The sequence below is a fragment of the Bison bison genome, unplaced genomic scaffold (genome assembly GCF_000754665.1).
Source record: "Bison bison bison isolate TAMUID 2011002044 unplaced genomic scaffold, Bison_UMD1.0 scf7180017852444, whole genome shotgun sequence".
NCBI classification, from domain to species: domain Eukaryota; kingdom Metazoa; phylum Chordata; class Mammalia; order Artiodactyla; family Bovidae; genus Bison; species Bison bison.
The window spans coordinates 27,632-41,934 of record NW_011483017.1 but is presented as its reverse complement, the minus strand read 5'-3'; positions in this window follow the sequence as shown (position 1 = coordinate 41,934).

Genomic DNA, 14,303 nt, shown 5'->3' with positions numbered 1-14,303 from the left:
AGAGTCGCCTGAGGCCTCTCGGAGCAAGCGCTAGAAGCTCCTGTGGCGTCCCATCTCAGCTCCCACCTTCAGGGAGGCAACCTTCAAGACACGACTCTTTGAGAGGATTAGAGCTCGGATCCTGCTTAAAGCCCATTCTAGGATTTGAGACAGAGAGTGGGGGCTTGGCTCTTCCTCCCATGCGTGCTCAGTCATGTCTGACTCTTTGAGACCCCTTGGACTGTAGCCCACCAGGCTCCTCTGTCCGTGGGATTCTGCAGGCAAGAATATTGGAGCAGATAGCCATTTCCTCCTGCAGGGGACTTCCCCGACCCAGGGATGGAACCTGAGTCTCCTGCATCTCCTGTATTGGCAGGCGGGTTCTTTACCACTGCGCCACCAAGTTAGAGATATGTTAGCTCCCTCCCACCAGCCCCCCTTCTCTCCCACCACCCTCCTTCCCTCCCTTCCCTCTTTCTCTCTTGTCTAACAAGATGCCTCATGAAAATAACACAAGTAACAGCTGCTTCAGAAGCACAAACCCAGGCCAGGGCCGTGCTGAACGCCTCTGTGCTTCATCCCGTGTGGTTGTCACAACTGCCCTGAAGTCACTGTTACCACATCCCCATTTCACAGACCAGAAGGCTGAGGCTCAGGAAGCATAAGCCCCAGCTCCAGGCTGCAGAGTCGATGGGCAGCAGGGCCAGGAGGCAAACACAGAACACAGCCGGTGCAGTCTGAAATCATACCTGTCTTGCTATAATAGGCTCATAGCAGTTTCTGCTTTGTTTTCCAAGGTGGTAATCGGAAAATGCAAAAAAAAAAAAAAAAACAAACCCCAAACCAACCAGGCTCTTTCATACACACACACACACACACACACACACACACACACCTCACAACTTAACTAGAAATGTGATTCTCCCAACAGTGTTCTGGTGCATCTGGAGCACAGCTTGACGCGCGGGGCAGGCTGGTGGGGTGGAAGAGGTCGCCTGGGGCCACAGCATGGGACAGCTTCTTTGCTGGCCGCCGAGGCCATCTGAGAGCCACCTGCCAAGCCTGCGGGGGAGGGGTGTGGCCATCGCTTCTGACTCTGAAACCCAGGCTGACCTGTGGAATGGGGAAATGGTCCCCCCCCCGAGGAGGAGGCTGTCCCTGAGACGGGCGATGCGCTGGAGGTCTGAGACCTGCCTGTATGGAAGCAGGGGACGGAAGTGAGGAAACTGGAGGCTAAGCAGCCCCTCGGCACCAGGCCGCGTGTGCACACAGCCGTGCCCTCCAGCCCCAGGCCACGTATGCACAGAGCTGTGCCCTCCGGCCCCAGGCCGTGTGTGCACACAGCCGTGTCGTCCCTCCCCAGGCCGCGTGTGCACACAGCCGTGTCGTCCCTCCCCAGGCCGCGTGTGCACACAGCCGTGTCGTCCCTCCCCAGGCCGCGTGTGCACAGAGCTGTGTAGGAAGCAGGTCTGAGGAGGGGTGGAGCCTCTCGAGCTCTGGGAACACCAGTTCCTGCTGTTCATTCAGCCCAGGATGCTGGTTGTGTCCCATCCTCAGACAGAGCTCCTCCGAGAGCTCTGGGCCTTGGGCCTGCAAGGGGACTCGGGAGGGACTTCCGTGATGGTCCAGTGGCCAAGACTCCGCTCTCACAATGCAGGGGGCCTGGGTTCAATCCCTGGTCAGGGAACTAGGTCCCACATGCTGCAACTAATACCCAGCACATTAAAAAGAGACGGCGAGGACTGCGGAAGGGTCCAGGCCCATGGTGACTTCCTCCAGATGTCCTTTGGGCGTCCAGATGTCTGCAAGGAGCTCATCCTCACATCCTGGTGATGAAGGGTGGTCTCTCTCCACCCCAGAAGCCATCAAGATGGCGCAGAGAGACCCGGTAGACACCGACAGGCTCCTCGAAAGCTGATCCGGGGAGGGACGGACACCCAGGCAGCCTGTGCTGCAGGCTCCATCAGGAGAGGCTGCGGGACTCGGCCGTGTCGCTGGCACCAGAGCCCGGGTTGACGGCCCGTGTGCCGCCTGCCTTGCCAGCATCATCCTGCTGATGGCTTTACTCTGTGGCCTGAGGCCTGGCGAGAGCCCCTCAGGGTCAGCACCGCTGCTGCTGTAGCTGGGACAGGAGCTGAGGGTCCGGAGTTGGGGGTGGGAAGTGGCAGAGTGGTCCTGCGTCCATGCCCTGGCCCTGCCCGCACTCACACCTCGGGCAGACCCACCTCTCCTAGTCAGGACCGTGCTGGTAAACCAGGTGATGCTAACGTCAGACAGGGTCTAGAAGCTGGTAAGAAAAGGATGATTCGAGGTGCAGACACTGGGCTTGGCTGGAGCGGGACAAGCTAGGGAGAGGCGGACAGACCCGATCTGGGGCTGCTGTGCCTCCTGGACGCCTCTCTGCCGTGGGGGTGCTGGGAGGAGGTGCCTGCCCGTGGGACGCTCAGAGGGCGTGGGGCAGCGAGGTCAGGTTGGGGGGAGCGAGGCCCCTGGGTTGCTGGCCCCCAGGTCAGAGCAGCCAGGGCACAGCTGCTCTCCTCCATCTGGGGGCCTCCCCAAGGGGTCCAGGCTGACATCCCCCAGGGCGCCACGGAGCCTGGGCCCCTCCAGAGGGTCTGCAAAGCCCAAGAAAGAGACCAGGGTCCAGGAATTCATGCCTCAGTCCCTAAGGCTCTTGGGGCCCATGAGCAGCCTGACAAGGCGGGAAGGGGCAGAGGGCATCTCCCAGGCATCACTGGGAGCCCCGTGGGCTAACTTCCCACCTAGTTTGGACGTGCGAGGCTGTGGCCGCCTTGAGAAGCGCTTCCCCCATCCTCCTCCTCAGTCCCAGGCTCCCAGCCAGAAAGTGGGGGTTCGGGGGGCCCAAGGCTCAGGCTACCACCTCCCATGACCACTCCCACCTTCTTCACCTGGCTCGCCCAGGGCCTCTGAGCCTGCGATGGGTGGTCAGGCCAGCACGGGGGATAAGTAACCACAGATGGGGCTGGGGAAACTGGGCCAAACCCGGTGGGCTTGGACGTGCTGGCTTCCACCGTCTTTCCAGGTCTGCCCGTGACTCAACTGCCGTGGCTTTGAATTCCACACCTGGGGCATTTGTCTCCAAAGCGGGAGCCCGTGTTTATCGCTGCTAACGGATGTTCCTGGGAGGGGGTGTGTCACCGCGGTCTATAAATTTAGGTGTGCGCCCCTAGATGGAGACGGATTCGCATGTCGAGAGCTTGGCGGCCGCCCGGCTGGGAGAGAGACAGATCTCCCTCGGGCCGCTGAGAGGCAGCTCATTTGTTTGGGGGAGAAGGGGTGGGGTGGGGGCCCGTGCCTCTCATTTGTCTGGCGACGCCTCGGAAGCTTCCCTGCCTGCCTCAGCACCTGGGGCTGGGCTACCCCTCTCTCTGGCTCCGTGGCCTGTGGGAACAGCTGGTGAGGGGCTGGAAGGGCCATGGGCAGGTGGGGACAGGGAGGCAGCCGTGGAGAGGCCCGGGGCTGAGGCCCCAGCTCTGAGCTGCAGGCCCTGGAGCTTGAGGGGCTGGTGCACAGAGGTGGTGAGGGGCCCTATCGGGGGTCTGCACACCTGCCCCCGCCCCCCCAGCCTCAGAAGGAAGAGCTCTTTCCCTGGGTGCTGTGGTGCACTTGGCCCCAGCGGCCGCCGGCCAGGGCTGGGCACAGGCCCCCAGAGGCCTCAGAGGTGTCCACTCGTCTGTCCTTGGGAGCGTGGCCCCTCACACTCGCCAGCCCTGCCCATCCACCTGGCCCAAGCAGACCCGGAGCCAGCCCGTGGGTGGCAGCCAGAGCAGAGGCGCGCACAGGGCCGCGGGGGCCGGGAGGGGTGTCACCGGGCTGTGCACAGACTCCAGCAGAAGGAGACAAGGGGGCCGCCCAGGCCGCCCTTCTGTACCACACGAGCTGGCCTGGCTCCCACCACTCCGGCCCCCGAAGGCCCCTGAGCCTCAGGCTGCTGGGCCGGAAACTGAGACGGTGCCCGCTGCCAGGAGGAGCGTCTGAGAAGCTGCTCCACGTGCCCGGTCAGTGCCAGGCCAGAGGAGCACCCGGACGGGCTGCCTTTCCTACCGCGGGTGCCCGTCTGAGCCCTTAGTCCCAGCCCAGCCAGGCATGTCCCCTTAACATAACCATTGTCGCAGGGGCCCCCGGCCTGGGACGTCCATTCTCGTCGAATCCTCAGACTTGGATGCGAAGGCGTGACGGCTGCTGTTTTGCAGGTGAGCGGACTGAGGCCTGAGAGACACCCTTGGTCCTGTGAGCCCATGGACAAGCAGAACTGTGTTTAACACCCAGGTATCTGCATGCACAGAGAAGCTTGCAAGCACCTGCTCGAGGCAGGACTGGGCTTCAGCTGGTGCGGTCTCAGGTGGCGATGGCCCTGTTCCTGGTGCCCCCGAGCCCAGCGCTCTGATGTCTTGCCAGGTGGCTCTCAAACGCCCACCAAGGGACAGACAAGAGCCTGCAATCTCTCCCCCTCTGCTGGTAGGGGAGCCCCTCCATCACGTTCATCCTTCACTCCTCCCCAGCAAGACCAGCCCAGCCCAGCAAGGGTGTCCTCAGAAAGGCCCCCCCAAGCACTGACCAGGGGTTGGGCAGGGGCCAGATGTCCCCCGAGCCCGGCACCGCAGCCCATGTTCCCACAGGGCCACCGTCGCTTGAATCCTGCCCACTGCCTGGGCAGGTGATGGAATTCAAGGATAAGTAGTTTTGACAAGCTGAACCCTCTCTGACATGCTAATTATGTTTTCCCGTGGCTGCTAGCGGGCCCTTCAGGAATGTCACAACACAGCTTTCCTGGGGGAGGCAGGCGCTCAGCCCTTCCCAGGAGCCCGTACGGCTGTGGTGGCCATGCCCGCAGGGCTCCATGTGGCCCCTGGAGCTGGGTGACCACCCCGCTGGTAGCCCCTGGCAGCCCGGGTCCGCTGGGCCCCAGAAATCGCAGTATCGTCACTCGGCGCCTTGAAACACGCAAGGGAAAGTCAGACTCTGAGGCCTGAGGGAAGGGGGGCTGTTTTTATCAAAATTCACATCTCTGGAAAATCTCGTGCTTTCCAGGAGGTGTCCCTGGTTGGTGAGTGAGCGAGGCTCTGCATGGAGAGGCGGCTGAGATGTGGGCCCACTCGGCCCCTTGCTGTCTTCACGTGGGACCCGAGCAAAGCAGCGGCCTGCTGAGGCTCCCCCTTAGAGACAGCCACCCCCATGGGGAGGGCATCCGAGTCTATACCACTGTCACTGGCCAGGAGCCCACACTGTGTGGTCGGTGGGCCGGGGAAAGGCCCCCATCCTTCTCCAGCCCCCACAGGACTGGACAGGGCCCCAGAGGCTGTCTCAGGAGCCACCTCCCATCTCCGAGGCTGAGCCTCTCCGTCGGTGGCCACAGGAGCAGGGGGACATCGGGGTCGGAGTGGGGGGATGTTCCGTGTGAGTCACAGTCTACCGAGTCCTGCCACCTGCCCCAGCCAGGCCGGGGGAGACTGCCCAGCTTGACAGAAGCATGGGTCCTAAGTCAGCCCAGAAGAACGGCATGCAGGAGAAAGGGATTCTTAAAAAACAAAGAAACAGCCAACTGGAGGCCCCTGTGGTGTGCCCATCAGCTTCTCTCCTGCAGAACAGGGCAAGATTTGGGAAGTTTTGCTGAGCAGCCCCAGAGTGTGGAGAACGCTGCTCACAAAGCCTGTGGCTCCCGGGGCTGACGGACACGGGCGCAGAACCCTGGGTAGGCATCAGGAGGCTCTGCCCCCCAGTCTCTGACTCTAAGTGCAGTGAATGTCGTGTCTTGACGCCAAGCAGAGCTGGGAGAGACACATGGGAGAGAGGAACAGGAGCGAGCGGGCACTCGCCCTGATGATGAAGAATCCGCCTGCGATGCAGGAGACCTGGGTTCGATCCCTGGGTTGAGAAGATCCCCTGGAGGAGGGCATGGCAACCCACTCCAATATTCTTGTCTGGAGAATCCCATGGACACAGGAGCCCAGCGGGCTATGGTCCACGGGGTCACAAAGGGTTAGATATGACTGAGCGACTAACACGCTTTAATCTGCAAAGGAGGAGAAGAATCACCCGTAGCCTGTTGCATGGGTCTCAGCAGCCAAGGGACCCATGAAGACCCAGGAGACCAAGAAGGCCGGAGCCCTCGGTCACACCTGAGGCTGCCGTCTCCCACTCAGGCTGAGGCCACAGGTTCACCCCCTGGGGCGCAGGCCAGCAACAGAAGGGGAGCGGGTGTAGCCAGGATCGTGGTGCTGATGTCATCAACTATGGCAGGACTGCTGTCGAGAGCCCGCCCACTGAGGGCTAAACGCCAAGGGTCTCAGTAACTGCTCTCCTCCTCTCCCGTCAGGCAGCAGGCCAACCGCACACAAGGTCACGAGGGGCCCGGCGGTGTGAGCAGGCACGGCCCCGCCCCCTCCATACGGGGCGTGAGCAGGCACGGCCCCGCCCCCTCCATACGGGGCGTGAGCAGGCACGGCCACGCCCCCTCCATACGGGGCGTGAGCAGGCACGGCCACGCCCCCTGATACCGGGCGACCCGTCACAGCGAACCTCCTCGGAGCTCATGTTCCTCCACTGTGGGAAGCGGTGTGGTCTAAGTCTTCCTAGGTGAGAAGGGGGATTTAAGGACAAGGGGCGGCTCCTGGCAGCTACGCAGTGACTGTGAGGACAGCCAGCCCACGGTCAGAGCCAACACGCGGAGAAGACAGAGGCAAGAGAAACGCAGAGGATCGAGGCGCCCTTGCGCGGTGGCTGGGCCCAGAGCCTCTGGGAACCTCAGTCAGAAGACGAAATAGACCCCTGCGTCTGCTCAGCGCGCTCATGACCTGGGAGCTACTTGCCATTCTACAGGTGAGGGGCTGAGGCTCGGGGGATCTAAGCTGTGTGCCAGTGATCTCGGAGGGGCCAGGGGGCGTGGGTGTGCTCGGAGCCAGCCTTCCAACCCCGACGCATACACTGTTCTGTTGCATTTGGGCACCAGAGCCGTCCTCGGGGAGGGCAGGCAGACGAGGGGCTGGCAGCAGTCGCAGGCCAGGCAGCTCCCCGACTTCTCAGTAGGGAAATGGGGGAGGAGGTCAGCTGAGAACAAGGCTCCCACCGCTACCCAGAGATCGTCTGTCCCCGGCGAGCAGATCATGCGGCTGCGGGGAGCGTCTGTGAGGCGTGGGCACGCTGCGGACCTGGGTCTTGGGCACCTTCCACTGACCGGACAGGGATGGGACCGCGAGGCCCGGCTGAGAAACGTCCCGTCCCCATCCTCCCCACAGAAACGCCCAAACCAGCTGCCGCCTCGGCCTGTAGGGGGCGTGGGTGAAGAAGACTCTTGTGTGCAGCTGCCCGGCTCCTCCGTGCTGCCTCGTGGAAGGAATCCATGGAAGAAACAGGCGGTGTTTAGAAAGAATCTGGGGGAAGTGCAAGAAATACCCTGTTCCCTGTTCAACTTCCCAGAACCTCTTCTGAAGTCTCAGATGCTGTGAGATTGCTGGGTGGCTGTGACCCCAGAAGCCCCACTTCTGTGGCTGGAAACGCCGCTTTGACACCTGGGAGGAACCGAGAGCAGCCTCCTAGTCCTTGACTTCAGAGGGGCCCCGCTGCTCCGGGAGGGCAGCCTCCCTGCCCCACCCCGCAGCAGGTGTGCGACAGAACCAGGGTTCCCTGCCAACGCCAGCGAGGCCAAGGGAGCCCAGCGGGCAGGCAGCAGGGTGGACGTCGGCCCCTCTCTGGGGCAGAGGGCATGAGAGGCCAGAGGCCTGGAAGGGGGCCTGGGGGCTTCGCCTCCTGTCAAAGGCAGAGGAAAAAGCTTCAGCTTCTCACAGCAGTCAGCTGGGACCCCAGTGTTGGGCAAATTGTACCGTGTGCCGCCTCGAATTTCCCCACGCCATGTGTGTGACTGTGGACCCGGGTTTATCAGGCTGGAAGCAGCCCCTGCAGAGGTTGGGGGTGGAGGGGGGTCTCTTGGCCCCGTTTTAAAGATGACTTAGCTCAGATCCCAAATGGGAGGCAGAAGGAAATCACAACCTGCTGGGTGAACAAAACAGGAACGCAAATGCGATGAACAGAAGTAAGTCCATCCGCAGAGAGGAAGCAGGACGCACTTTCTTCTCACGGATTTTAAACTGAACCCCCGACACAGCGCAAGTAGGGGTTGGGGTTGGCCAGCCGCACCTAAAGGCACACCCTGACTCTTCCAGGAACCAGAGTCGGGCTTCACCCAGCACTCCTGAGCCCACTCGAGGGTGACTGGGGTGTGGGTTTGCGGCTATACGACCTGCCTCGGTCCAGGTCTCCACAGTCCCTGAAAAACCCCGCGGGGAGGGTTTCACGGGGCGGGTTTCCACGCAGCAGGTGGCTTAGCGAGACGGTGGGAGCGGACTCAGGATAGTGAATGGTGGTGTCAGGGAGCCTCTGCGGTTCACGGCCAACGTGAGGGTGCTGGGAAGGAGGCCTGTGGGGGCGGCGATGGCCCCCAGCAGGAAGAGGCCCTGGCCTGTGAGGCTCAGCCCTGGGCAGGGCAGGTGCCTGGGTCTAGGGTCCCAGAAATACAGGCTCGGGTGTGTCCCTCCCAGGCTGTGGACTGGGGGCCCCTGAGCTCTGAGGGGGATGCCTGTGGGTCCCTGGGGAGCACGCCCTGCATCTGTCTGCAGAGAAGTGACACCTTCTCCTCGACTCCAGGCAGGCAGGCGTGCGTGACACCGTGCCTGCTGGGAGTCCTGGGTGACCCCTCACCGAGCCAGCATTTCATCTTCACAGTCGGGAACATGCTGGCTCTTCTGGATTGATGGGGGCAGGCAGGACCTCAGCCGCAGCCCTAGCCCCTGGGTTTGGCCCAAAGAGCCAAGCTGAAAATGTATCACTCAGGCGTGTCCAACTCTTTGCGGCCCCAAGGACTTTAGCCCTGCAGGCTCCTCTGTCCATGGGATTCTCCAGGCAAGAATACTGGAGTGGGTTGCCATGCCCTCCTCCAGGGAATCTTCCCCACCCAGGGATCAAACCCGGGTCTCCTGCATTGCAGACAGATTCTTTACCGACTGAGCCACCAGGGAAGCCGAAAGAGCCGAGCAGGGGACGCGTCTGCGTTTTCATTTTACAGCAGAAACTCATTTTCCACTTCTTGTCAAACGGGACTGCCTCTGTGGATGGAAATTCACCAGATTCCTGAAGCCACGGATGACTTTTAATATTATGGGAGTTCTCCATTTTCCACTAATTTAATTTCTGGGGCTATTAAAGGTAGCCTGAAGAAACACCATCTGTTGAGCCAGTGATAGACTGGAGAAGGAATTTCAGCAGCAAGATTGTAAATTTCCACTTTATCAGGGATCTCAGTATCTAAAATCAATTTGGGAAGGCATTGAAATGCTTATCAGGAGACTCTCAATCGGGGGCCTCTTCCTGCACCATTTTTCATGTTGATCAATCAGCTCCTGACATTCTCCATCTCGAGAAGGGCCTTGACGCTCGTGTCCAGGTGCAGCCATCGGAAAGTAAAACACTTAAGGAATTTTATTATTTGTATCAAAATTCCAGCAGTCCTGAATCTGCTTCAATAACAATCGGGTGTGTTTCCATCAGAAGACCCTCTTTTCCACCGAGTGGGAGAAGACCCAGGCCACAGAAGCCGGTCCCCTCACACTGCGGGGCTCCCTGACAGAAGCGTCCTCTCTCATGGAGGTGGGCTGGGAGACCCTACGTCAGGAAGCCGCTCCCCCAGGGCCTCTGGCTGCCCGGGTTCACTTTCACTCTGTCAGTGACTTGCAGGTGCCAACTGCGTGCCAGGCACCAAGCGGCGGGGCCGCATGCAGCCCCGTCATCCCGGAATTAGCAGCGTGGGGGAGGTGGGCGAGAAATGGCCACTGGAGCCCTCCAGGGCCAGACTGCAGATGCTGAGAAGGGCGATGGAGGAAGCAGGCCAGAGCTTGTGGGCAGAGAGGCCGTGCCTCCCGAGGGGGATGGTGGAGCTGAAATCCACAGGCGGTGGGGGTCGGGGAAGGGCGCGCCCTTGGGGCAACAGCGAGCATGTGAGGGACAGTAGACAGTGTCCCTTGGGGGCGTGAAGCGTGTCTGTCACTGCCTAACCAGCCTGTGAAGACCCCTGTCCACAGCAGCGTCAGGGGGGGCGAGGGCAGGCGGGGCTTTTGTTGGAAGTGCTATCTTCATCCAGATCTGAGGTCCCGGCAGTTGCTCAGGTCCACTCGCAACACCCCTCATCGGGGGACACCACACCTCCTCCTGATCACCCTGCAGCCAGGCAACAGACCAGCAGGGACCGACCGCCCCGGTGCCCCAGAGCCTGGAGACCACTCTAAGCAGCTGGCCCACAGAGCCTCGAGGCCCACCGGCCCCACGCTGCTTGCCACGCAAGGCCTTCCTGCAACGCGGTCATGCACGTAGCGGTCACACGGGCCCACAGGACGCCCGGCCTCTGGTGGCGGATGAGCGCCCTGTCTGCGGGGCCACCCCCAGGACTGCAGGCCTGGCCGCCTCTAGAGTAGACGCTTGTTTCCAGGCGTCCTTGCAGGAGAGGGAGGCACCTGGGAAGGCCACGCAGACTCACCTTCACCAACAGCCGACACCTCTGCCAGGAGGCGTGTCTGCCGAGGGGGCAGCAAGGCCCCGGGAGGAGGCAGGAGGGGCACTGATAGAGAAAAGGGCGGGCCGGCCCTGATGGCCGTGGAAAGCCCCACGTGAGCCCAGGGAGGCCCTTAGAAGTGGGAAACCCGGCGCCCATGTGCGGCTGGCGAGCAAACCACTCCCACCTGCAGGACGCGGCCCGTGGAGACCCCTCACGGGGCTAGGGCATCATTGCAGCAGGGGGACCCCTGGGCCCTGCCATCATAGCAGAAAGCCACGGCAGGGGAACAAACGGGCACGGCCCATTTCCACAAACAGGCCAGCTCTGGTCTCGGGTCTTCTGGCCCCCGGACTATGCCGTTTCGTCCTCAGACCATCCCTGGAGGTGTCTGTGACACCTGTCTTGTTGCTAGGCAACCAGAGATGGGAAGGACCCGCTGGAGTCAGGGCAGCGGCTGCTCCTGCTGCAGGCGGGCTCACTGCCCCTCCCTCTGCCCAAGTGCCCCCCGACCCTACCATCTCCTTTCAGTGAGTCAGAGAAAAGACTGACCAAAGATGAATACACAGAAAGAGATCTGTCGTAAGGAAGTGGCTCACACAGCTACAGAGGCTGAGGAGTCCCGACATCTGTGGTCAGACCAGGGGCGCTGATGGCATCAGTTTAGGTCCAACTCAAAGGCAGGTGAGGGGGCACCCCAGCGCAGGAGTCAGGCAGGGCGCCCTTGGCCCTTCCTCCATCTGTGTTTGGCAGTGGGGGGTCTTCAGCAGGTGGGTGAGGCCACCCGCGTTGGGGAGGGCCCCACTTCACTCAGTCTGTCAGCTCAAACGCTCGTCCAGAAACACCCTCACGGACCGCCCAGGACGGTGCCGAAGCAGACCTCGGGGTCCCGTGGGCCCGTCTCGAGGACACATGAACCTAGCCGGCTCGCTCCTGCAGGGGATACCACCGTCACTCAGATCAGCATTGTCATAGCTGTTAATTATTCCAACTGCGGATGCGGACCGACTCTCAGGGGTCAGGCGCTGGCCCGAGGCCCTGGGGCTCACAGACACACCGCCCTTGTCTCCGCAGACCTGGGACGCCGGCGCTCCTGGGGGGTGCACACGCAGCGGCCCCCCACACCAGGCCCCAGGACTGTGCTCTGAGCCCCATGCAGCCCCTCTCCGGCAGGCGTGGAGGCTCCGGCTGGGCCGACTCACCAGCCTTGGGCCTCATTTTCTCGCTCACGTCTCCGTTCCCAGCTCAGACCAGGCACCCAGCGGCCTTCCCTGTCCTCGGCTTCACACAAGCCGGTCCCCTAAAGCCCCGTGGTGTCTCCCAGCCCTGCCTGGAGCCCAGCTCCACAGCTGCCCCTGAGGAGGCCAGGAGCTGGGAGGGGGCAAGGCCGGAGGTCAGGCTTGGCACTGATCATCCAAGGCAGAGAAAGTAAAGCATGTCCGTGGAACCATGGCCATTTTCCAGCAGTCTGTCTTCAAGGCTGGGGGGGCAGCCGGGTCTCTGGATACACATGTTACGATGTCCAAGGTCCCCGAGAATGAAGGCCCACAACCGGGAGGCTTAAACAGCAAAGGTGCCCTCTCTCCCAGGGCTGGAGCCTGGCAGTCTGGACTCTCCGTCGGCAGCCGGCTTCCCTCCAGGCCCCGCCCCAGCCCTGCCTGTCATCGGCAGGGCTTTGGGCCTCCTGGCTGGCGGCCCTGCACCCCCCTTCTCTGTGTCAGGCCTTCACGTGTTCTCTGCTCCGTGTATCTGTGGACAGCAGACACACCAGGTGAACGCGTGAATGAAAGTCACTCAGTCGTGTCTGGCTCTTTGCGACCAGACTGTATAGTCCATGGGATTCTCCAGGCCAGAACATTGGAGTGGGTAGCCTTCCCCTTCTCCAGGGGATCTTCCCAACCCAGGGATCGAACCCAGGTGTCCCGCATTGCGGGCGGATTCTTCACCACCTCACCTACCAGGGAGGCCCAGGTGAAGGGCCCACCCTAATCCAGCCTCATGGCCCCTTAACTTATGTCTTAATTATTTCCACAAAGACCTTGTCCCAAGTTCACGGGCCCAGGGCTCAGGGCTTGAACACCCCTTTGGGGGACACGTGCCCACTGCAGGCGGACACATGGATTTCCTGAGCACCGGAAGCACCAGCTTTCAGGAAGCACGACAGATGAGGAGTGACCCCGTGACCTGGGCAGGGAGGCACCGGCCGCATCCCGCGGCCCCGAGGAGGCAGGGCCACGTGCAGGTGGGCCCGGGGGAGCCCATCCTGACTTGAGAGACGCCCCCTTCAGTGCAGTCCTCGGGTGGCTGCCCCTCACGGAGCTCCTGACCCTGGGGAGGCGCCCCCGCACCCACGCATCACGGGTCCACGCGCAGCACAGCGCAGGGCTGCAGGGCGCAGAGTCAAGAGCCGCCGTGGCCCAGGAGGACCACACCTGGAGGCCTGGGCGGCACAGCGCACCTGAGCCGGACTTCAGACCAGAGCCTCTCCCGGGCGAGCAGACACCTGGGCAGAGAGCTGGACGTGTGGGTGTGCCCAGCTCGCCCTGGGAAGACACCCCAGTCCTGCCCAGTGAGCAAGGGTGCAGGCACTGGAGGTCAGGGAGCTCCCACCTGCCGTCTCCTGAGAGCCTGTGCACAGGTGAGAGAGGAGGGGTAACGAGGTGCCCCCCCTCCCGTTACACCTTCAAGAGCACGGCGTGGACGCTTCTGTCCTCAGTGCCCGTTAGGGCCCTCCCGCCCCGCCTCCCGCCCTCTCAAGGACCCAAGGGCAGAACAGGCTGCTGTCCACACAGGCCTGGCACCAGTAAGGAGCTGGCTTGTCACCAGGGCTCGGGGTGCCGTGAGCTCAGCTGAGACAGCGCCCCACTCGCAGCGGGCACGGCCGTGTATGGGCTCACCGGGGGCTGGTCCCCAAGGCATGCCGAGTGGGGCTGATTTCACGCTCTCTCCACGGTTTGCCGTCACGCAGGCCCCGGCCAGAGCTCGAGCTTTCCCAGCACGCACAGGCTCTGCCCTGGAGCTCCCTGGCTGAGAGCAGCTGCAGGCTTCCCTGTGCCCCCAGCTCGGTGCCCACCTGTGCCTGCAGTGGGCACTCCTCCCCTGAGCCCCCGGCTCGGTGCCCACTTGTGCCTTGGGTGGGCACTCCTCCCCTGAGCCCCCAGCTCGGTGCCCACCTGAGCCTTGGGTGGGCACTCCTCCCCTGAGCCCTGGGGGCCCAGGGACTCTCAGTCTGGGGGTGTTGAGACTGCTCACAGCAGCTTCCAGTTCGGCAGAAACCACCACAACTGCCTGAAGCGTGGGGCTCGTCTAACCCTGGTCTTCCCTGGCCTCAGAGCATGAAGGCTCAGAAGTGGGCCCGAGGCCCCGTTCAAGTCCCAGAAAGATCTGTGAGTTTCCATCGAACACTTCCAAAGCATGTCCTCCTCCAGCCCTTGACTCCAGGCACGCGTGGCCGAGCTCCTTCCCGAGTCCAGCAGAGGTGGGGACCCCCGACGGCCCACGGGAGGGTGTCTCTGGGGCCGGCTGGCCAGGGCAGGCTCCCTCACCTGGAGAGACCGGCGAAGGGCTGCGAGGCCCTGCTTGCCTGTGACCTGGGCCTCCCTGCCCTGGAGCCAGCATCTGGTGCTGGAATGTCCGCACTCCTTGCGGAGCACCAGTGTTTGTAGTAGGGGGGTCCCTCTGGGAGGAGAAGGGCTGTGTGCCCGTGTGGGGTCGGGCGCCTTGGTCACAGATGGCCAAGGGCCTCTGAGGTCTGGAGACAGTGCCC